This window comes from Salminus brasiliensis, chromosome 12 (assembly GCF_030463535.1).
Source record: "Salminus brasiliensis chromosome 12, fSalBra1.hap2, whole genome shotgun sequence".
NCBI lineage: Eukaryota > Metazoa > Chordata > Actinopteri > Characiformes > Bryconidae > Salminus > Salminus brasiliensis.
In genome coordinates, this window is record NC_132889.1 from 23,848,885 (window position 1) to 23,873,067 (window position 24,183).

The window sequence follows — 24,183 nt, forward strand, 5'->3', positions numbered from 1 at the left end:
CAAACAAGAATTCCAAGAATTGGAGCATTAAGGTAAACATAGATCTGAATATCTTTAGAATTTACACTGATAATACTAAAGTTTACATGAAATATGCTTTTTGAAATATGCCTACCAAATGTGAAAAGCCCATATTCAATTTTGAATAAATGAATAAACAAAAAAATTCCAGAAACCTTGAGTGTTTCAAGAACCAAAATTGTAACATTCAGAACATTCACATAACTTTGCTTACCAAATATTTCTAGCTGGAACAGTACTCAACACACATTTTAGTGTTTCTCCTGCTGCACTTTTTAATGTTTTTCAGTGCACCTCATGTGTCTAATCAATTAAGCAAGAAGTCCTTCCTGAATCAAAGTGGGTGTGTTACTCCAGGAAAACACCAAAATGTGCTGGCCAGGAGTACTCCAGGACCCCTGTTGAGAACCTGCGGCTAATCGAAACTACACGGGTTGGAAATAACAATTACAAATTGGCCACTATGCCAACATAGAGTTTAATATACAACAAAAAGGTTGTTTTTTTTGTGGTTGTACATGCTACTGTCCTAACACTGTGATCTCTCACATGTATACAAAATACAAACAATGAAATTAATCATTCTAAATATATGCATTTTATGCAATTTCTCATTAATTTAAGTGGGATTTAGTGCTTTACATTTTGTAAAAAAAAAAATTGTGGGCATTTTTATGTTGAGATAATTGTCCATCCATGCTGCTTCCACTTTATTTGATTCAGCTGAAATATGTAGCATCATTAGTTTATTACATCAGGTTATTTTTAGTGTACCTAAGGTCAAATAATATGGCGCCAGTCTGCCCTTAGAGACAGCTTTTGCTATGTGGGTATGCATGTCTGTATGTCTAAGCATGTGTTGCTGAGTGATCATGAGGCGCTTCTTTATAAAGTAAAGCTGAAAGCAGCAGTGAACGCTCCCATTATGGCGCACACTGCGAAAAAAAAAAAAAAAAGTTCAGCTGGTCTCGGTAGGGCTCACCGTCATAAGCACTCCAGCAGATGGCTCGGTAAATCGGCCTGAGTGTGCTGCACTGGCCATGAATCACCCTGCAGTCCCTGCTGCTGCTGTTGCAACTGCTACTAGATGTACTGTACTTTATGTGCTGATCCCACCCCAGTCAGGCCTGGATACAGAGAGCTAGGCTAATCCTCCAGAGTCATTGTTGTTTTATGTTTATGTTAAATGTAATGATAATCAAATTATTAATGACAGTTGTTTTTGATTTGTTCTCATAAACATTTTTTTTTTGATGATTGACATACTTTTCAGCCATAGGATGCAATTTGACTGATGTCCAAAAGGGCATGATAACAGGGTACAGGGCGAAGGTTAATAGCTTCCCAAAACAGCTAGCTTCATAGGATGTTCTAGAGCTGCAGTAGTGAAAGTGTACTGAGAATGTACTTCTCACACATTGAGTGCCTCCCAACAGCATAACAGTGGATGCCAGAGGGGTACAACGACTCCATCGGCACACCTCAGTGGACCAGGTGACCTCAATAATAAACGTCACCTAATACAGTCCATGCCAAGACGTCTCACTAGTGTCATCCGAGCCGAGTGGGGTAATTCCCCCTTCTAGGTAAGTGGTCATAATATTCTGATATGACAGTATATTTACATTTATGTTACAAAGAAAAACAACTTCAAAATCCAACTAAATTTAAACTTGGCCAGAATATCTTGTGGCCAATATGGCCATGATGACATTTTTCTTTACCCAATTCAGTTAATAAATTTTAACCCTAGGGTTTAGAATACTTGAAAAACAGCTGACTCAAAATATACTATATGCATTATATGCTGTGCTGCTTCAGTATGTGGCTGTTGGCTTCTACTATCTATAATCTATTGACATTCTATTAGCCATGACACTGCATTTTCTACCCTTTTACAGCTTTAGTCAAACCTTTAGTCGAAATACATTCGTCCACGTAAATCAACCATATGTCATGCGTGGCAGTTAGAGGTTAGGTGTGAGAGTTTTATTAGGAGTACACAATGTGGAGTGTTCTTCCATAATGCAGTAGAGCTTGTGTTGTTTAAGCTCAGGCAGCCTGAACCTGGATCTTCCACTGCACTGGAGAGAACGGACAGCCTGAGTGAGGGTTATTTGTGAGAATATTTACAGTGTAGCTACAGAGTGGGATCCTGAGAGGCAGGGATGTAGAGAGAAAGAGAGAGAGAGGGATAGCAGTGCATTTCTCACCGTCCAGCCTTCATGTAGTCTGTTTAGTCTGCTGTCATAACAGCAAGATAAATCCCCCCACTCCCCCCGCCCTCCAGACACACATAAAACATGTACACATACTCAGGCATTTATCTGATTGATATTGCCAGAGGTGGATGATTACCTGCCGCTCTTGCATTTAGATTGAATGGGAGGCCGCACGAGATACACTTTATGCCACTTCAGCCCTGCAAGACTTGCTTTTAAACCTTTAGCTCTCAGCTCACGTGCCTTACATAAGGCAGTGCAATCCCAGTAATGCAGCTCAGGCCAAGATCTGAACGGAAAAGTGGAGAGAGAGAGAGAGAAAGAGAGAGAGAGAGAGAGAGAGAGAGAGAGAGAGAGATAGAAATAGAGTATAAAAAGATGGTGAGAGATGGTGATAAATAGACAGAATGGAGAATGTAGGGGAGAGAGAGACAAACAGAGACAAAAACATTAGAGAGAAAACGATAGAGTGAAAGAAATAGTGGGCGAGAGAGAGAGAAGGATAAAGCAAAAGAAAATAGAGAAGCAAGTGATGAAAAAGAATAAAGAATAACAGAGATAGAGCGACAGAAAAATAGAGATAGAGAGTAAGAGAGAGAGAAAGAGACAGATGTTTTCTCTATAAGGGACAGATAAATAGAGAAAGCAGAGGGGGTGAAAGGGTTTGAGGGTTTGAGAGAGAGAGAGAGAGAGAGAGAGAGAGAGAAATAAATAGAGAGAATAGAGAATGTAGGGGAGAGAGAGACAAACAGAGACAAAAAAAGGAATAGAGAGAACACGATAGAGTCAAAGAAATAGTGGGCGAGAGAGATAGAGAACGACAAAACAAAAGAAACGAAGGAAGCAAGTGGTGAAAAGAGAGAGAGAGAGAGAGAGAGAGAGAGAGAGAGAGAGGGAGAAGCAGAGAGAAGAAAGTGAGTAAGGTAAGGGTGAGAGTAAAGGTGTATGGACTCTGGTGGATACCCAGGCAGCAGGCAGGCAGAAGTAGAGGCGAATATGAAATACAGAGAATGACTTGGCAGAAAAGTCAGCCTCCAGTAATGAGACTGTAAATCGTAGCTAGTGGTTGTGCTACTGTTGACGCTGGACCTTATTCGTTATTTCTGACAATAGTCTACAGCTGTAAATACTAAACTCGTATTGTGCTATTTCGGGGGTATGCTGAGGTACAGTGGGAATTGCATCAGCCTAAGACTTTAATCATTATGTAGTCTTAACAGTCTGTATACTGTCTTTGTCCTAAGGGTCAAAAATGACCCAAAGACAATCTGTTCACCCTGGTGGTGTACAGCTTTATAGAAGTATGAACAAAGGCCATATCTCACTTTCTCTAATGTTGGGGTCACTCTAGGGAAAGGCATTACATTTCAAACAGGCTGCACAGCATCGATGCTGCAATGCAAGAGTCACATCGCAGGACATGCAATGTCTTGTACAATGTTAAATTCTATTTTCATAAACATTTTTGCTGCCTTATACAAAAAGAAAAAATCACTCTGTTCTCGTTTTCCATGACAGGTCTATCAGAGGCAGATTATACCTGCCCAACATTTGTTTTTTCTTTTTCTAATTAATTTACCAAAGTTTTTGGATACACTATTGGAGAGGGCATTATTAATATCATTACATGTTGGATCACTGACTTCTGGTGAAATCAAGTGAAAATCCCTGTTAAGTAATATCACACTATATATGTATCGCAGACAGATATGGGAATGTCAGTTTTTTTGCTATATGGTGCAGCCATAGTCTTAAGGTGAAAATGTGAAGATCATGTAGGGTTTTTTTCTCTGCTGTTAAACATTAATACAAGGGTTAGGGAAATCTAAGAAAAAGATTTACCCCCTGGGAAAATGGGGAACAATCTCTATTTGGCAGGACCTGTAGGACCTGGGTGTATTCCATGCAGTATAGCTTTTTAATCAATCAAGAAAAGCTAATGAGAAAAAAAATCTCCAGTAAAAAAAAACAAAACAACACAATATCACCATTTGTGTAAAAATGAATTGTCTCATGAGGCTTGGAAGCATTGCGAAACACAAAACAAGCAGCACCCAGCCATGAGCCGAAAGGCAAATTACACAGAGTGGTGTCAGCTCCACGCCCTGATGTGACTTACTGCTCCTGTCCTCTCTCCTCATCTATTGTGTGCTGAAGACGGGATGCCATAAATTCTGTTTATTTTACTCTATCACTCACTTGGGACAACTCTCTCACTCCCTACCTCTCTGTGGAAGAGCTGGGCTTTAAATGTGTTGAATGGTGGAAAAATGAGCAGATTAGCTCACAAATTAACTTCTGTCTTCGTGTCTTAGCTTCCAGTGAGCTCTCCTACAGTGATAGTTTATTGAAGTTTTTATTTTTACATCAAAAATACTCTTATCCCCTCATGGTCAACCTGACATGGCATTTCTGATGTCCATTTCTGAAGCTATGAGGCTAATGTATGTACCAAATAGTTGAAAACTACAAATGCAGGTCTATGTGATATTCATCAGGACAGTTTGGCTACATTACATACTTGTAAGCTACATTGGGCCTTATTTATCATTCGTTCCCAAGATAAAAATATCTTCTTAAAACCCAGGAATCTGATGTAGACTTTTTCTAAGGACTTTTCCCAAGAATAAATGTAAGAATATTCTTAGTAAGACATTTGTACACAAGGCCCATTATCCTCATAGTGCTAATGGAAAACCAAAGAAACATCTCCGCACATCTGCTGTCTATTAGCTTGGCCTGCTGCTGACATGCTGAGCAGAGAGATGTCACACTGAAAGACAGAATTCAAGCCAAGAATTGCCTCTGTTTTGAGGACAACAGTCATTCAGCCACTGGAAGCACACAACAAGACTTTGGTATGTCAGTAGAACTCGTTTTGATCACAGCCTGCGTGATGTGGCAATGCTGTTTAGCGACAGAAAACAGGACTTTTAGCTGAAAATTAAGCTGGAGCCATCAACGATACTGTGGTTGTTTAATAGTGAGCAAGAAAGAGATTTGGATTCATTAGTTTATTCTTTCCCTCTAGATACGATAACTATATTGTCTATAGTTATCATAATTCATATGCTTCCTCCTCTTCTGCTTGTTCTCTTTCTGCTTCTTATTTTTTTCTGGATTTTCTGCTGGATGTGATTTGTCCCACATTTTTGGAGATATCAACACCATTCCTACTCCAGATTGGTCTGATTGTGCGATTTGGGCTTGTATACAGCTTTTTGTTTGGACATATGGTTTCCATGTAGCAGCAGATTTTTAGTAAAAAGAAAAATCCTATAGTAATGAATGGGGTGCAAAACTATGTGCACCCTACATATGTTACAATAACATACCAATAAGAGCTAACCAACTACATGGGGTACCATGGCAAGCTACAACCACACACAATCTGTACTTTAGTAGTCAGTAGAACTCCTATGTAGAACCTGCACTGGATCTGTACTTTAGTAGTCAGTAGAACTCTTATGTAGAACCTGCACTGGATCTGTACTTTAGTAGTCAGTAGAACTCTTATGTAGAACCTGCACTGGATCTGTACTTTAGTAGTCAGTAGAACTCTTATGTAGAACCTGCACTGGATCTGTACTTTAGCAGTCAGTAGAACTCTTATGTAGAACCTGCACTGGATCTGTACTTTAGTAGTCAGTAGAACTCTTATGTAGAACCTGCACTGGATCTGTACTTTAGCAGTCAGTAAAACTCTTATGTAGAACCTGCACTGGATCTGTACTTTAGTAGTCAGTAGAACTCTTATGTAGAACCTGCACTGGATCTGTACTTTAGTAATTAGTAGAACTCTTATGTAGAACCTGCACTGGATCTGCACTTTAGTAATCAGTAGTCAACTGTTCTGGCCTGTATGTGTAGATCAATTTTGGCTGGACTCATGTGGACTCATTTTGGCTGTTGTTTAATGGAAAATAAGACAGAACCATCAAAGATCCTGGGACTGTCTGATAAATTCACTGATACATTCGCAAGAAACAAAAAGAGAACGAATAAGAGATAGAAAGATAAAGAGTGTGTTAGTGTGTGTGTGTGTAAGAGAGAGAGAGAGAGAGAGAGAGAGAGAGAGAGAAATTTACATTTAAATTAGTTCTCATGTTCTTCTGGGCTGTTCATGCACGGAACGACTGCCTTCCTGTCATTGTTGCCTGCCAATGAGGCCATAATTAGCACAGCGAGGAGCGATTCTGCTTCTTAATCAAATGACAGAGCTGTGACGTACACAGGCTTTTTATCGCTTCAGGGTGCTGGAGCATGCGCATTCATATCTCCATCATGGTGCCCAGCTCTATAAAAAGCCAATGGAAAATACATTTATCTCCTTCTAACCTTGTTCACCCACTGAGGGGACTGGTGCTGCTACATATTCATGCTGCTTCATTGTTTGCTTTGTGTTTTATGTGTGTGTGTGTCTAAGAGAGAGAGAGAGAGAAAGAGAGAGAGAGAGCAATATTTATGAGAAGAAGGGACTGTTTATGTTGGATGTGCGTATGTGGGTGTGTGCTAAAGTGCCTGTATCATGGAAAACCAAATGAAGGGCTGATTAGCAAAATGCATTAAAAGCCATTTTCATCAGGTAAGATGATGGGAGTGGATCTCACATACACAACATATGTCAATGTATATTGTATATATTGATTTATTGGCAGTTATTACAGTAGGAAATGTGTTTTCATCAAGGCCCAGATGGCAACTTTAGAAATGCATGCCAGCGCAGGTTACTATTAACTAATACAAACCTAATCTGTATCTAATCCAAAGAGTAGAGTTTGGAGGTGGCCCAGGTTCTTCCCTTCTATATATTTCATGATCGGCTGTATGTATTGAATTCAGTGAGGTTCTTTTAAATAACCCATCTTTCTCAAATGCTTGTAAAGGCAGACTGAATATACTCAATTTTATAAATCTATGGCAATGAAAAGGAATAAAAAAACTGGACTCAATTATTTAATGTGTCCCAATACTTTTGTCCATATATATATATATATTTATATATATATATATATATATATATATATATATATATATATATATATATAATTGTAATAATAAAAATAATATATATATTTATGTAATAAAATTAATAATTAAAAAAATAATTAATTATAATATATATAAAATATAATAGACATTTCTGCATATTACTTTTGCATAATTCATTTTAATTTTACCCTTAATGTAAGATGTTGTCAGTGTTTTGACTTTTTCACTCCCTAGTCCATGTAGTCCATATATGGAAAGTAAGCAGCATGAGTGATGCCATTTATTTACATAAGACCGCCCTCAAAAGGTCCGACCACCCATTCATTACAATTATAAGCAACTAAGCATATTTCCTGTTCCCGTCTGCAAATGTATCATGGCATAGCTCTGGATACAGGGTCCTGAAAGTAGTGGCTGAAGTTTATTTTTACTAACCTCCCTGTGGATTTCAGTCCGGCCTTAACAGTTTGTTCAGTACACTTCCTTCCAAACAGCTTTTTGAGTGTGGTGTAAAACAGGGCAGCCAATTAGAGCTTTCCATATATCAGTCTTAAAGTAGACACAATGATGAAAACAGCCTGTTTAATCCTAAGTGTCAAAGAGACGCTGGAAGGGAAAAAAAAACCTGACGTATAAAAATAAAACTGACCATTTAAAGACCATTATGTAAGTGGGAGGGCATCCTGTAAACTGTAGTATGCGATATGTGTGCTATATGTACACTTGGGACCTATTATATAACACACATGCTACATCTCTATCTCTAGAGCATAGTAGGTGCTTATGCTCCAGAGTGCAATGGTAGTCAGATAAAAATTCTTGCTATGAGAGAATGTGTGGTGGTGGCGGTAGAGGTGGTGGGGGGTAAATGTGTGTGAGGAAGTGTGTGAGTGTGTGTACTCTGTCGTCAGCAGCGTGAAATGCATGCAGCATTTGTACAGAGTGTCCCCTGGCTGCATGCTGGCGCTCTGGACAGGAGGGCGGTGTGGAGAAAGGCAGCGGCAGCTATTAATAGGTCCTGAAATGCCTCTGCTGCAGCTCTGGCCATGTTTGGTACCTTGGGGCTAATGGGCACCTCGTAGAAAACAATCATCTAAGCACCTCATAAACAACAGTGATCGCTGACAGTTTCCATGCAGGGCAGAAATTAAAGGGCCCATGTCCTGCATTTTCTCACATTTTCCCTCTCTCTATCCCTTATAATGAAACCTGGAAACTGGTGCATGTCTTATATTAGGCCTCATTCAAAATCAGGTCCAACCTGAACCATTCCATTTAACTTCAGTGTGAATGATGATATATAGGTTAACCCCTTAAACAGCTTATGGACTGCCGGTGAGCTGAATGTGTTATTACAAACGTCTTCTACCAAAGAATAGCCCCAACAGTTAGTACAGAAGTGCCTGTTGTTACTGAGTAATGCGCCTTAGTGTGTAATAAGCCTTTGTGCATTAAGGGGTTAAAGAGGTGGATTAATGGCAGTGCCTTTTCACAAAAACAAGTAATTAAAAATGCCAGCTTAGATTCATATCTGAACTGGTGGGTGAATGGTGAAGCAAGCTCTTTTATTTTTTAAAAAAAGGGAGGCAAAGCTGTTTTTCTGTGATATGTAATAAGGAAGGATCTTATGAATGAAGATTTGATCATTGAGCTTAGTTTCTCCGAAGCCTTTTTTGTTTTCCCAAGATAGGCTTTTAAAGGTGCACCCGATGCATTTGTGCATAATGAAGTTAGCAGTTAGCACTCTGTTCTTCTGGAGATGCCATCACGTTGCCTTCTTCTTTGAGGTTGCACTTAACTGAAGAGTAATCATCTCACAGTAAAAGCCCATAATCTAAGCTTGGCTCACAAGCACTGTGAAGATTGGGACGTGATTCAAAAGTGAGGCATTCAGAATTCAGAGTTTGCGTTTCTTAGCACCAAAATCCAGGGAAAAAAGTTCATTATATGAAAAGATGAGCTTGCCAATCAGTTTAAATTTTTTATTAATTTAATTTCCCTTGGGATGTATTACTGAGAGCCTTTGCATAGATGAATCAATGTTCCTTGTTTATCCTAAAATGAGAAAAAAAAGAAATCTTTTTTAGGAGCTCCTGACATGATCATGAGTTGTCGCTTACCTAGTAGATTGCCTTGTATCAACACTGTTCTGCAAGTGTGAGTGGAGGTGAATGTCCTTGCCCTGTAAGCCTTGACAACAACAGAGTGCCAGTTAGCGTAGCACCTGAGGGGTTAGTGGATCAACTTGTCTGGACGCTGACATCTGAACAAATGACCACTGGGGGGAGTCATTATGTGCCTTTGGGCACCACCTATTCCAGCATTGTCCTCTAGGTCAACTCAAGGTGTCTGCTAGGGCTTGATGAGGCAAGTCCCTTTCTCTCTGACTCTCTGGGTTTGTCTCAGTTCACAGAGAAACAGATGAAAGGGAATGCTTTGGTTTGGTCCCATGACGGGATCTCGGAGCAATATCCTGCGTGGATGAGATTGAAAGGGGATAATCGTTGCTGAGAGTTGCGCTCCGAGTTGGCACGCGACCGGCTAACCATCTGCCGTGGAAAAAACTGCTCTGCCTCACATTCAGCCCCATTTTCATTTCAAAGTCAAAGATAGCAGCGCAAGAGGAAATGAATGTGAGCCCAAAAGGACAAGCTGTTCCTGGGACGAGAATTAAAGGACTCACGTGACAAAAATAAAAAGCCATATGTGAAGATGGCAGGTCCTTACTGCATAAAAAATCCAAACAATAGATGACTACAGCAACCTCAGTCAAATTAAGCTGTTTATTTAAGAAAGAGAACATTTTGTGAATAATCATGTTTTCCAATAATTCATATGGAATAGAAATATGTGCATTTACAATCTTGACCAAAAAAAGTGTTTATTTTGGGACAACATAAAAAAGCAGAGAGAAAAGAGTCAAATCTGATATCATCCCACACAGTCCGTGTGGACTGATGCTAAACTTTATTATGCTACAGTGCACTAAAGTGTACTTGCAGCTACACTAATGATCAGTATTTTTATACTAATTATTCTTTAATTGTGAAAATAGTACATAACTAAAGCATGACATTAATTATACAGAAATAATACATAACTGAAGCATAACATTAATTGTACAGAACTAGTACATAACTGAAGCATAACATTAATTGTACAGAAATAATACATAACTGAAGCATAACATTAATTGTACAGAAATAGTACATAACTGAAGCACAACTTTAATTATACAGAAATAGTACATAACTGAAGCATAACATTAATTGTACAGAAATAGTAAATAACTAAAGCACAACTTTAATTATACAGAAATAGTACATAACTGAAGCATAACATTAATTGTACAAAATAGTATATAACTAAAGCTCAACTTTATTTGTACAGAAATAGTACATAACTAAAGCATAACATGAATTATACAGAAATAATATATAACTAAAGCACAACTTTAATTGTGTTAAGTGTACTTAATTGAAGTATTTTAAGTATACTTGGGTAGTTTACTACATACCACTGCAGATGTGTTTAAATCCATATTTCAAATAAATCTAAAGTAAAATTAAAACACATTTGTTAAGCGTTACAATGGCAGTACTATTACATATTGTGTGTGTTGGAAGTATATAAAGTACACATTTAATATATTTACATTTAACTAATAAACCAAAATAATTGTTGGGCCACTATTATAAAATCCAGGACTGGAAAAGAGATTCAAGGTCCAAATTTAAAGATGGCATTGTTCTGCATTAGTCGTCACTATAACATTCAAGCAACTTGAAGCCCAGTATGCAAATAGGTGGTGCCAGGAGCCAATGAGAAAGTTACTCAAATATGTATTGTATTTCACTAACAAACCCTCTGTATATTTTTGAACCAGCACAGCTGACAAAGATCTGTAAAATAGTCACCAGTCTCTATTTAACTCAAAACTATTGAATAATATGTGGGGTATATCCAGTTACAAGTACAACTGACTTCATTTACTACAGTATAGTAACATAATTGTATGTGACATTTTAAGTGTACTTGAAATTACTGAAGTATTTGTTTTAATACACTTTGTTAAAATGAACAAAAGCATATTTTAACACAGTATTTAATTATTACACAGTAATATTTAAACACAGTATTTACATTAATTTGTATTAAATTTAATTAAACAAAGTGTAATTATACAAATGATAATTACAAATTTATACAAAACATCTGCTTTTTTTAGTGTACTTGCAAGCATTTGGTGAATACATAATATTATGTATTTTTAACATATTTATTTAAGTATTGAAATTGGCTAGTATTTTTACAACAGACAAATGTCAGTATGTCTTAAATACAATGAAGTGTTGATTACTAGAGAGAACTAAAGAAATAGACTGGAAAAAGTTATTGGCACCTTAATATTTTCTCCACTTTATATTTGGTAGCCCACCCTTTGGAAACCATAGCTGAAATCAATCGCTTCCTGTAACCATGAATGGGTTTCTTACATCTGTCTACTGGAATTTTGCACTACTCTTCTTCTGCCAACTACTCCAGGTCTTTCATATTTGAAGGGTGCTTTTCCCCCAAACTGCTGTTTTGAGATCTTTCCACAGGTGTTCTACAGAATTTGGATCTGGACTCAAGAACTCTCCTGCACTTTGTCTAAAACCATTTCTGGGTGCTTTCATCTCTTGGCCATTGCCCTGCTAGAAGGTCCATGATCTCTGATGCAAACCCAAAAACTCTCGTTTGGTCTCATCTGTCTACAGGCCATCCTGCCAGAAGGATTGTGGCTTCCTCAGGCACGTTCTGGCTATTTTGTGTCTCTGTGTCAACAGCAATGTCCTTCTTGGTCTCCTACCATAGTTTTCCATTTCATTCAACAGGCAACAATTAGCCACCATTCAAACAAAGATTTGTTGCAATCTTCCATCAGTATTTCATTTCCGTCCACGTCCAGGGAAGTTATCTACATTACCATGGGTTGTAAACATCTTAATGACATTGTGTACAGAGGACACAGGGACATTAAGCTATCTGGAGATAGACTTGTAGCCTTAAGATTGAGCACACTTTTCCACAATTTTGGTTCTTACATTATCTGGCAATTCTTTTGCACATCCATACCTTTCCTCCAGCTCAGTGTGGTTCACAGACACAAAGATTGAATCACCTTTTCTCCATTTTGACTGTGAATGTGTGATTCCTACATTGCCAGCAGCTGTTTTTGCCACAAATACAAATTAAAGAAGCATCACATGATTGAAATCCAATTATTTCTTATGTTTTGAGAACGTGCCAGAAATGTTTCAGGAGTTCAATGCGGAATTATATCAGATTTGTCTTGTCTTTTTAGTGTTGTTCCAATGCAAAATAACTAAATAAACATATGCATATGCATATACCAAAGCACTTGTAACAGCAACACATTTCTGGTAGAAGTGCGTGTGTGCCAATATGTTTGGCCATCATTTAGTTTTTATTAAAGACACTGCAGGAATTTATGCTCAGAGAGACTTGAGAGCTCACAATGTTCTGATTGGAATCATGTGAATCACTGTGAACTCAAAATTCTTTTCTGCTTGTAAAACTAATACAAAATAATCATGTTTGCAAGTCTGAAAAAACTAAAATATGTAGATCATTTCCATGTGAATAAAATACATTTGAATGAATTCAGGGTATAATGTTTCCATTGTATGATAAAACAAGGCACTTGTTCATTTTAGTTTTTCATCTGTACATTTTTTTCTTCAGAGAACTACACCCTCATAAAAGTGTTCTTTAATGGTTCTTTAGTGAAGGGAATGGTTCTGTCTAGAACCATGACAACTCAAAGAACCATTATGTGAGTTTGCACCATGTCTTCAGTATTTCATAATATGAGAGAGGTCTTTAAGAGAGAACGAAGAGCTCAGAGAACTGTGGGCTGGGTGTTTTTGGTAGCTTCTGATTTCATGATAAGTGAGAGATATGGCAGAGTAAAAGGGAGGTGATGTGGTGGTATTGGGTTGCAAATACTACGATGTGAATGTATGGTCAAGTTAGAGATTACATGTATAGTGTGTAAGATATGGAGGAGGAGATGCTTCAGGCATGTTCCTTTACCCAAAATGCAGACATTTTATAACTCCACTTGAAAGCATTTTTTGCCTGCTTCACAGAAAACCTGTTGTACTTGTATGTGATGTTCTTTGTAGAAAATATATACTATATAGTAGTAAAAAACATGGACTCTAACTATCTGCCAGTATTATTATTACCACCATTAACCATCATTACTCTCATTACTCTGATCATAACTACTATGATTATGCTAGTTATTTTATATTATGATTATATCAACACACCTGAGCAAAAGAACGATCTTATGTGATGGCATGGTGACTTTTCATCAGTAATTTATAAGTAGTTCCAATCAGAGGAGGATGGGTCCCTCGTGTGAGTCTTGGTTCCTCCCAAGGTTTCTTCCTCTAGCTCTTAGGGAGGTCTTCCTTGCCACTGTTGCCTTTTACTTGCTCACTAGGGGTCTTAGGTTTTTATGTCTTGTTGATATCTTGTCCTTTTACTGATTCCAGTAAAGCTGCGTTGTGACAATGGCAGTTATAAAAAAACGTTATACGAATAAATTTGATAAATGGAGACCTGCTGTTTGAACAGCACAGTGAAAATATCTTTATTATGAAAATGCTTGGAGAGGCTTCTAGTTATATCTGGAAACCACTGTCCTCTTTGTTTTTTATTTTGTGCTTGACTTCAGACTTTGTAATGTGGTAGCTTCCCCTGCTACGCCGACTTCTTGTGCTACTGTATTAGTGTTCTTTTTGCCGTTTTAGGGTTATGTTTGCATGTGTGGACTGAGAGATTTTCATAAACACTGTAGACAAAGAGAAAGACCTACATTATTAGATCTTACAAGTTCATGTTATTACATAAATTTGAGTAAAGTTTATAAACATATACTTTAAGTACCTTGAATATACAACTAGTTTTCATCCATCCATCTTCTTCCACTTTTTTAGTTTATGGAAATACACTTATAAGTACACTTACTGTAAACTGCTATGTTTTTAATGCAAATATACAGCTAGTGCACATTTCTTTTTGTAAGGAAGGATGACTCAGAGAACCCATTTTCAGTGCTATATAAAACAATTTACTTAGAGTGTAGTAATACAAAGAAGAATGTTGATTTCTGAGACTAGCTCAGTTGAGCTGGCAGGAGGTGCAAAAGAACCAGACATTTCAAATGCTTACAGGGCCTAAATTCCCACTTGATAAAGTCCAAGGTTCTTGTGTGCCTTGTTGCTCTGCTATTATCTGTGCTGCTGTTATTTAAACTATTATTGCTATTTAGGAGTTCATAAAAATATGAATTTCATTTGAATGAACAATATCAAGTGTGGAGCTGAACAGAACCTGGAGCACTTGGTGCGGTCTCGGCCAAGAATCGAAAGACTGTGAGCCTCCAAATACAAAACAATCTCCCTAACCAATACTCCAGAATACAGGACAACTCTGTCAGCTAAATCACTCCCCTCAAAGCCCTGTCACCATGACAACAGCTCAGTATGCCAGTGTCCTCCGGCAAACATTTGATTTCATTTCCCCTGATTGCCAGTCCATGCAACCGTGGGCTGAGCTGGCACTTGGCAGGTGGAATCCTTAGAGGCAGCTCATTACCACTGTGTTACAGCCTCACTCTGGAGGCAGGTCACAGAGCAGACGTCAAATGAACTAAGCGAATTTCACTTATTTAGAAACACAGACAAATGGACACACACACACATACAGTGAGGTTCATAAGTATTTGTTCAGTGACACATTTTGTGTCATTTTGTAAACCTCTACAGCACCTCAAAATGCATTTGGCATTAATCCCAGAGGTTTAACCAAAAATATTCCACTTTAAAAAAGTAACTACTGTATATATTCCCTCCATTTAAAAAGTAATTGGACATGCAAACATAATTATCTACTTACCAAATGCAGTTTCCTCTCTTGAGATTCTTTGCCAGGCCTTTACTGCAGCTGCTGTCAGTTGATCCTTGTTTGTAGGACTTTCTGCCCTCAGTTTTGTCTTTAGTAAATGAAAAGCAAGCTCAATTAGAGTGAGGTCAGCTGATTGACTCAACTCTATAAAACATTTAATTTCTTTGCTTTAATTTTGTCATACTGTCATAGCACTGTCCTTTCGGTTTTGCAGCATTTGACTAAATCTGAGCAGAAGGTACAGCTCTACACACTTCCATCCTGCTATTTCTATCAGCAGTCATATCATTAATAAACACCAATGACCCAGTTCCTGTGACAGCCATACCATACCAGTGAGGTCCATGCCACAACAGTGCCTCCATCATGTTTAACAGGTGCTGTATTATTATGCTTATTTCTTCTCCATAAACAAGTTAAACTTGATTTCATCTGTCCAAAGAATTCGGACAGGCTTTTTTGTATCTAGCCTTTCTGACCGGAGTGTTACCAGAGTGTTACCTCCTCGCCTGGTCCTTTGTGGTCTTTCAGGTGCCATGGTGTTGCTTAACTCACTAGTGTATTCCTTCTTCAATTACCAAATAGTGGTCCTTAAACTTTCTGCGATCTCTCTGATAGGTTTGTCAACACCTTTCTGGACCACATACTGAGAGTTCCCCTGAAGAGCGACCACATGCAAACTTAGCACTTGGAATCAACTTGGAATCAGATATTTTTTGACATGGAATAATGAGAGAACAGACCACATCTGGCCATTAAATGACTTATTAATTGAGGTGAAGTAAAAAGGTGGTGTAAAATAGCAAAAAATGTTTTACTGTCCAAATACTTACTGACCTGACTGGATACTAGTGCACTTTCACATACTTGTACAAACATCCTGCATAACCCACATTTGACCACGCATTTGTTAGCACATCCCCCACACACTTAAACTGTGAAATGAAGAAAACCAACTCATCCAACCCACCCATCTCTTTTTTCTCTCCCTCCCTCTCTCTCTTGCTCCCTCCCTCTCTCTCTCTCTCTCTCTCTCTCTCTCTCTCTCTCTCGTTCTCTCTCTGTCTTTTAGACAGAAACACAGGGTAGATGGAAAAATTGTCTCACACGTATCGCACTCCTCTGCCCTCACATCTCTCTTTACACCCCACCCATCATGTGAGCTTGGAAACCTTAACCTGTAAGAGCCTGGACTACCACTCACCACATTCACAGATCTGCTCTGCTGCCCTACAAATAACATTCACATAAATCTATAGATGTCAGATGTTCAGAACATTGCTTTATGGAAAATGCCGACATGCTGACATGGGTGATGAGAGGTTGTTTTCGTTGACAGTTAAAAAGCATTTTAGACTTGAATATTAATGTATATTCATACTAGCTAAAGGCTAATGGCATAAATACTGCCAGCATGAACCTGCACATGCTCTTGAAATAGCTCTGTAGCTTAGGCATCGTTATCTAGTTATCTTGTTATCCAGCAACACACTAAAACACTGTAAGTACTGAGCTCAGAACTGGCTCAACTGTCATGTGAGTTGGGTCAGGTGTGTTAGTTGCAGGAAATTGTTCCAACAGAGCAGGTCCAAGATCAAGAGTTAAGAACAGCTGTGTGGAGCAGAGAGAACCCTAAAATGTAGAGAACAGGCATCATCCAGAACACAGGTTAAATACACTGAGGTAAAAGCACAAAACTAAAGAGTGCAAAACAATTAAATTAATTGTTTGTGCAAAACAATTAAATTAAACAGGAAACTAAGTCTGTAAGGAGAGAAAGACCTTGTTTCTTTACTTGTTAAACTGCTGATTAAACTATTTAGCTCATTAACACTGACTGTTAACAGAAAACAAGTGCAGTCATTCACTCTACAACAGTAAACACATGAATCCCTGCCATTTTCATGCTGTCCGTAAATATTACTTTTAAAGCAATATCCTGTTTGCAGACATACAAGTGGAAGAGATTCCATTGTTAAACAGTTGAAACAATTTGAAAACTAGTAAAATATAAGTTACTAGTAAGGGACTTTGAATGATGAAGCAACAGAAATAAGGGAGTCATTGCTTGAAACACAGTAGTGGTGGTATGAACAAGCCCAGTAGGCCTAGGCCTGGGTCACTTGCCCATCCAAAATGACTGCTCAATTGTGCTTTCTACATTAAAATCATATTCAAGAATAAACCAAAAGCCAACTATAAAGGACCTCAAGGTTTTTTTTTAAACCAATCAAATTCTGCTTTAAATAATGACTATAAATGTGAGCTTTCAGAGGGTTTAGACTTAGAGTAGACTTTAGAGTAGGACGAATGCCTGCCATGAAAAATAAACCCATGAAACACCATCGCTGCCACATATGAACAGGAAATTGACAAGGCTTCTTCAAATCATGCAGGTTGCCAGACATACTGTATAGCCTATCATTAAATAATACATAATAATCCTTTTTTTTTTTGTTGCTGATTATTTCTCCCAATTGGATACTGACGATTAAGTATCCAATTGCTCCCAACGCTTAAAGGATAAGAACTTAACACATGTCTTCTGCAATACATAGAAAGGTTGTTTGGAGAAAAGTGTTGGGTTCCCAACCAAATAACTCCAGCTAACAGATGCCAGTGCCAGCCACCATCTCTTCAAGAGTGATGAGGGGTGAGAGCGCCATCTGCCCATCTGGAGAGACCTTGGCCAATTGTGCTCTTTTGGACTCTCTCTGGCCGCTGATGGCAAAGCAGCCTGGTTCTGATTAGTCAAGTCACATTCTAAATCTTTAATAATTTTTCACATAAATTAAATGTATATATACTGTATATGAACACCCACAGCAGTTGAGGTATATATAAGTTATTTGGTACATATAAACAATAAACATTTAATAATAGTCTAATAATAAATGTGATTACTTTTAAAACTGTATTTATTTAACAGTCGTTTACTAAGCTGTATTTTTGCATACCATGTCATGCCTGATGACTAATTAACTTCATTAATTTGATTTGAATAATTGTATTTTATTTGATAAAACTATTGTAATGCACAACTTCTATTGACTTACTGGCTTGTATATTCAAATATATACTCACTAAGCACTTTCTTAGGAATACTATACTAAAACTTTACTAATACTATACTAATACTAACTAGTTGCTGTCAGCTGTCTCAGTTCTTCATGGTATGGATTCCACAAGATGTTTCAAACAGCTCTTTAAGATTTGAATACATGTAAATTCCAGAAGATTTTTAAGGTGAACCTTCACGCTCTCCTGTCTTACCACATCCCAAAGCTGTTCTATTGGACTCTTTATCTGACTGGAAAGGCCACTAAAGAACACTGGATTCACTGTCATGTCCATCAGTCAAGTTTAAGACAACTTTTGCTTTGTGAAATGGTGCATTATCGTAGAAGATGGGTAACTTTGTAACTTAAAATTGTCAACAGCATTGATATCAGTGGGACCAAAGTGTGCCCAGAAAACACCACCACCTTTACCAGCCTGGACTGTTGACACAAGACAGGTTGTCCATGGATTCATGCTCTTGCCACTAGCCTATTTGCCTCACGGTTTGCCTTGTTGTTAACTGCGGCTGGAGGCACCTGCACTGCACATTGTAGTGGACTCCCTGTTTTAACACACCCCATGCAATTCTGAAGGGACTGTTAATGAGCTGATTGGTTGAATTAGGCATGTTGGGAGCAGGGAAAGCACCCAAAGTGTGCCAGGCAGGGTGCTTCCAAGACCATGGTTGAGAAACACTGCTCGAGACTGGTGGTTGATATAAACACTGCCTGAGGTTACTTGCATGATTCTTTGTGTACACTGACAGATTACATCATTGGTTAAATGAGTAGATGTATGTTCCTAATAAAGTGATCAATGAGTGTAAGGAATATTCATTTTGAGCATTCCATGTATTTCAAGTGTACATTTATGATATAGGTGCTGTCACCAGAACTACATTTACACGATTTCTTATGACAAATGGTAGAAAAATCACTTTAAAATCATGTATAGAAGCTATATTCCTTTGCTAAGACACATCAGCTATAACTTCAAAGGGACTACATGAGGAGACAACATGTCCATTTACACACACAGTGAAATGATCCTTATTATATAACACAGGCAGTGTCCTTCATTGTGCAGTCAAGGTTGAATCACTAACCACTTCATTCCTATGTCCTTTCTACAATCTCTACAATTATCACACCCCCACGCCTTATTGCTGTTGCTGCCTAGAAACTGTGATTGGCATGAAATCAATAAATATGCCTTTTATAAACCCAGCACTCAATAAGATGTTCCTTAAGCTCCTTGAAACATATATGGTTTAGCAGCATGCAGAGGAGTAGGTAACGTGTTTATCCAAGGAAATTCATTTAATTTCTATATTATTGAAATGAATGGTCTCTCTTTGGAGGCGTGGCCTATATGTGGCGTTTTCTACACTGCATATATACTGCACCTGCATATGTGCACTGATGACATACATGAAAACTGGTGAATATATATACATATAAGTACTAAGTTATATCTAAAAGATCTACAGGCATTGGACAGTTTTGCAACATTCAAGTATGATCTAGGCTATGTGTAGTTTGTTTTGCAGAACTTGTTCATAATTATTCTGAATGCTGAAGAATACTATTAGCTTGTTAGCATCTGCAGAGCTAGTCATGCTACTGAATTTTCTAAATTATGTGCTTACCTAGTCTATGTTTATGTCTATGTGTCTGGGTGCCCCCTTGGAAATGTGTTTTTTTGGGGGCAGCGGTGGCTCAGCAGTTAGATCTCCAGGCTATTGACGACAGGCTTGTGGGTTCGATACCCAGGCTCGACAGGCCTCCACTGTTGGGCCCTAAAGCAGGGCCCTAGAGCAAGGCCCTTCACCCTCTTTACTGCCTGGGCTGCCCATCACTCTGGGTGTGTGTCTGCCCCTAGTTCACTTGTGTGTGTGTGTGTGTGTGTGTGCTCACTGCCCTTAGTTCACTAGCGTGTGTTCACTACCACAGATGGGTAAAATGCAGAAGTCACATTTTGCTGTACATAGTACAGTGACAAATACATGCACCTTTACCTTAGTATGTTTTTAGCTGTTGCTGTTATAAACACACAGTTAGTGCAAACATGCTTGCACTATACATTTAAGTTCAATGTTTGGTGCAATTGGATGAATTACTTGATGTAATTATTAGTTTAATACAGGCTTAAGCTTTTAGTGTGATCTACACATGAAACCATTGTAAAGAGAAAGTACATCTATTAAGTTCACAATAACTGTTATACCCTGTTGCACTCAGTATTTCTGTGTAGGCTCTGGACTCACAGAGACCTTGACCAGGAAGGAGTGGACAAAAAGAAGAATGAACAGGCATCGGGTTGTGGATTAATGGATGTGCATGGTACCCTCCGATGAAATGGCACCCAGTTCAGGAGGTGTTCCTGCCTTGTCTCTCTCTCTCTCATTTTGAAATAAGGCGGGGGCTGGTTGTGCATTTGTCTGAGGAGGCATGTGTCAGTTCTCACCCTCCCTGTGCCAGGAGCATCACATACGATAGCGGGAGAGTACTAATGAGTGGATTGGGCAATTGGGTTGGGCTAAATCTTAAATCTAAAATAGGGGAGGAAAAAATTGGGTTAAAAAAATAAGCTTTTCACTTTTTAGACAAACTCTCTAAAGAGTTGCAGCATTAAATCTCACACAATTTGCAAATAAGAGTGTGGGCAAAGTGGACCTGTAGAGAAGATTCCCATTAGCCTAGAACTGAAGAATCGATTCTGTGAAGATCAATTCCCAACCCTAATTACAATTAAACATGAATATTAGTGTCATTAACTGTGTACTATAGTGTCTAATAGAGAATAGGCTGAGATACACTGGGTGTACGCTGGAGTATTACTTTAAGAACAATAGCCATGGCTGGATGATGCTAACGTTACTTTTCTGATTATATGGGTGAGTGGAAAATCTCTGTCTCTCTCTCTCTCTCTCTTACTCACTCTCATTCTCTGGTCCATTGTAATGCCGCACAGACATGGCCACACATTGCCTTGACAAAGCCCACTTGTTTTCTCTGAGCTTTGGGCTGCCTGCCTGTTGGGCCTCTAACCCTGACCTCACCCATTATGCAGCAACACATTCCCTTAAACACACACACACACATACACAAGCTAGCACAATGCTAACGCCACCACCAGCGCAGCACATGCTAGCACAAAGCGTCCAATCACTGAGCATATGTGAGGGGGCCTCGGCAGAGCAAGGCTACAGCTTTTGTACATGGCCTTCCAGAACAAGCTTCCTTTCATTTTGCTGGGTTTTTGTTGGAAGGTCTGCAGAACAAACCTTCAGAATTCATCACTGTGTGTATACTGGGCCATCGTGCATGTTTTTCTCATGCAAATTAAAACTCTTAGGGTGGTATAAGGAGGGCACAGTACAGTCAACCTTGCATGGAAAGATTTGAATGTTCTAAGGAGCTTCAGCCTTTAGTTCTTTGCCATAGTTATGCACAACTATGGATGAAAAGACACAAGTACAGAAGAAAGAGCTGCGAGGATGCCGAAGAAAGCATAATCCCAGGGGGAACGTGCTTTTCCAATGCAGTGAAATCAGGTTGCGAGCTTGTTTCTCTATAGGGAAAGAGATGGGAGGTTTCACCACACAGGGTAAAAAAATAAAAAAGAAAACAAAGGCACAATGGAAACTGCCTGCTCTAACAACGTGTGTGATAGAAAAAGACAACCACGTGTCCCTTGTCTCTCCCTTTCTTTCTTTCTACTGGCAGGGATCCAAGCCACTAAACATAAGCACACAAATATAGAGACTGAAAGTGAGAGAGCAATTTTTCGACTACTGTTCTCCAGCTCTACTTATCTTCACAGTAACAACCACCCACAATAACCATAAAATGATCCAGCGTACCCTAACCATATGGCCAGGTCTTTTTTCCCCCCCTCCATCCTCAATCATGCATTTGTTTATCTCCTTTTAAAAGTGATTCGAAACTCTGTTAACTCACTAGTCAAGGACAATCAAGCAAGCTGGAAGTCTTTGGCAAAATGTTAGCATATGCTAAAGACATATGTTAAAGTCTACCTCCTCCTACAACAAAGCAGAACTGCTGTTTTCTTTTTTTTCCTTGAAGGTAACAGTTTGACAGTGAATCCATGTAGTTCATGTGCCTGGCCTGTTTCGAGGGCTCCTAGCGCTGTTTTGAGGATACATATTAATTTGCTCCCTTGAGAAGGAGTCGGCATGAGTCACCCTTCCAATTAAAGCAATAAAAACAAAAGTAGCATGAGGAAAAAAAAAAGGGGGGGGGGGGCGTAGGCTGGAGTCTCCTTAGAGACCATTACCACCCTCTCATACTGTTTACTCATAGCTTGGAGAGGACAGTTATGTGACATTTCAAATGAAAAAAAAAGGGAGGCCTGTTGACAGAAATGGCGGTGAGGTCCTGAGAGGTCAGGTAGATTTAGCCTATATAAGAAATCAGGAGGCTGATGCATACCACACACTATTTATACAATATACTCTCATACACGAACACAGCAAGAGAATCGGTGCTTTAGCAAACACCGTAGGGCAGTTGAGAACCTTTAGGACCTTCTAGGCCTTTGAAGAAGCATGATGATTTTTGGGAAATACATGTTTCTTATTATTAGATAATTTTTATGTAATAGAGTCATACTTGTGTTTGAAGTCTGCAGTATTACAACATTACTACTTTTGTCTGCAAGTATTAGAACATTTCGTCAGGGAATTCAACCAATCAAAACAAGCCTCCAGAGCAGAGTTTGTTTAAAAATGTTATACACAATTGCAAGGGGCGGGACCTTTCAGGTGATGTCATCACATAGACTGGTTAGATTGTTCCATTTGTGTGACCAATAGGCTACTAAAAAGGAGTTTTCATTGGACGGTCCTAACGAGGGCCCGCCTTAACTCGGCTGCAGCCTAGGATTTCTGACCCGGACTGAATATCTGGTGGTCATAGTCAAGGTCGTCCACTGCTATAGGTAAAAGGACATATTGTCCACCAAATCAATATGTCCCAATTGTGTACCAATTACTAATACGAAATAGTTTTTGTTCATGAAGCATGTAGTATAGATAAAAGTGGCAAAGTTGGCTACTCTAATATCCAAAATACATACCTAGAAACTGTCCATTTTTAAGTGTGATTAAGATGGATATTATCCAACAATGCAATGCAAAACAGAAAAGGAGGTGGTACTCACATCTGGAACAAAGACAAAAATGGTAGATAATGTATCTTGGCAAAACACTTTATTACTTCCCGTAATGTAATAGACAGTAAATATTAATGTTGTAACCCAAATAGCCAGAGTTGCAGTAAGCCAGTAGGCAAATGCTTCTCTAAATATCACTCGGAAACTATCACAGTGCATTCAACAATAAAGGCAGTACAAACATGGATGTGCACATGCCCCAACTACTCTGGGGTGGCCTTCAATTCTTTCACAAGTATGACCCCACCTGTGGGATTCGAACATTCAAGTAATGTAACAATCAGCATTACTTCGACTGATTCATCAAATCTGAGTTTTTCCACAACATACAGTGCATCCATAAAAATTTCCATTCCACCTTAAACCCTTTGTGAAATGGTTAATGAGGTCACATTTACTGAATGCATTGTTTGGTAAATCGATGTTAGTCTAAAGACTTGCTATTTAGCCACCACTGTTACCTGAAACATGGAGCCCACATGAAGGCCCTTTTAAAGCTTAAACTACCACAGGCATTTATTGATGACACTAATAAATAGCATCCCTGAAATTAAACTGGCGCAGAATCCCAAATGGGTTTCTCCTTTTGGCATAATGTGGCAGTTTCCTGTTAGTGTATGCTGTTAGCTGACAAAGTCCACAAAACTGACCTTGGCATATAATGGCCAGAGAGCGCATATGATACTGGGGAAGGCAGTACATATGTAAC

The 24,183-nt window shown here is 38.7% G+C and overlaps 1 protein-coding gene across 1 annotated transcript in view; it reads left to right on the forward strand.

Annotated features, from left to right (window-relative positions):
- Positions 1-222: 222 nt before the first annotated feature.
- rps2 (ribosomal protein S2) overlaps positions 223-24,183 on the forward strand; it is a 267,844-nt gene continuing 243,883 nt past the window's right edge. Inside the window, exon 1 of the mRNA XM_072693690.1 lies at positions 223-226. The gene's annotated coding sequence lies outside the window, so the exon portion shown is untranslated. The remainder of the gene's footprint in view (positions 227-24,183) is intronic.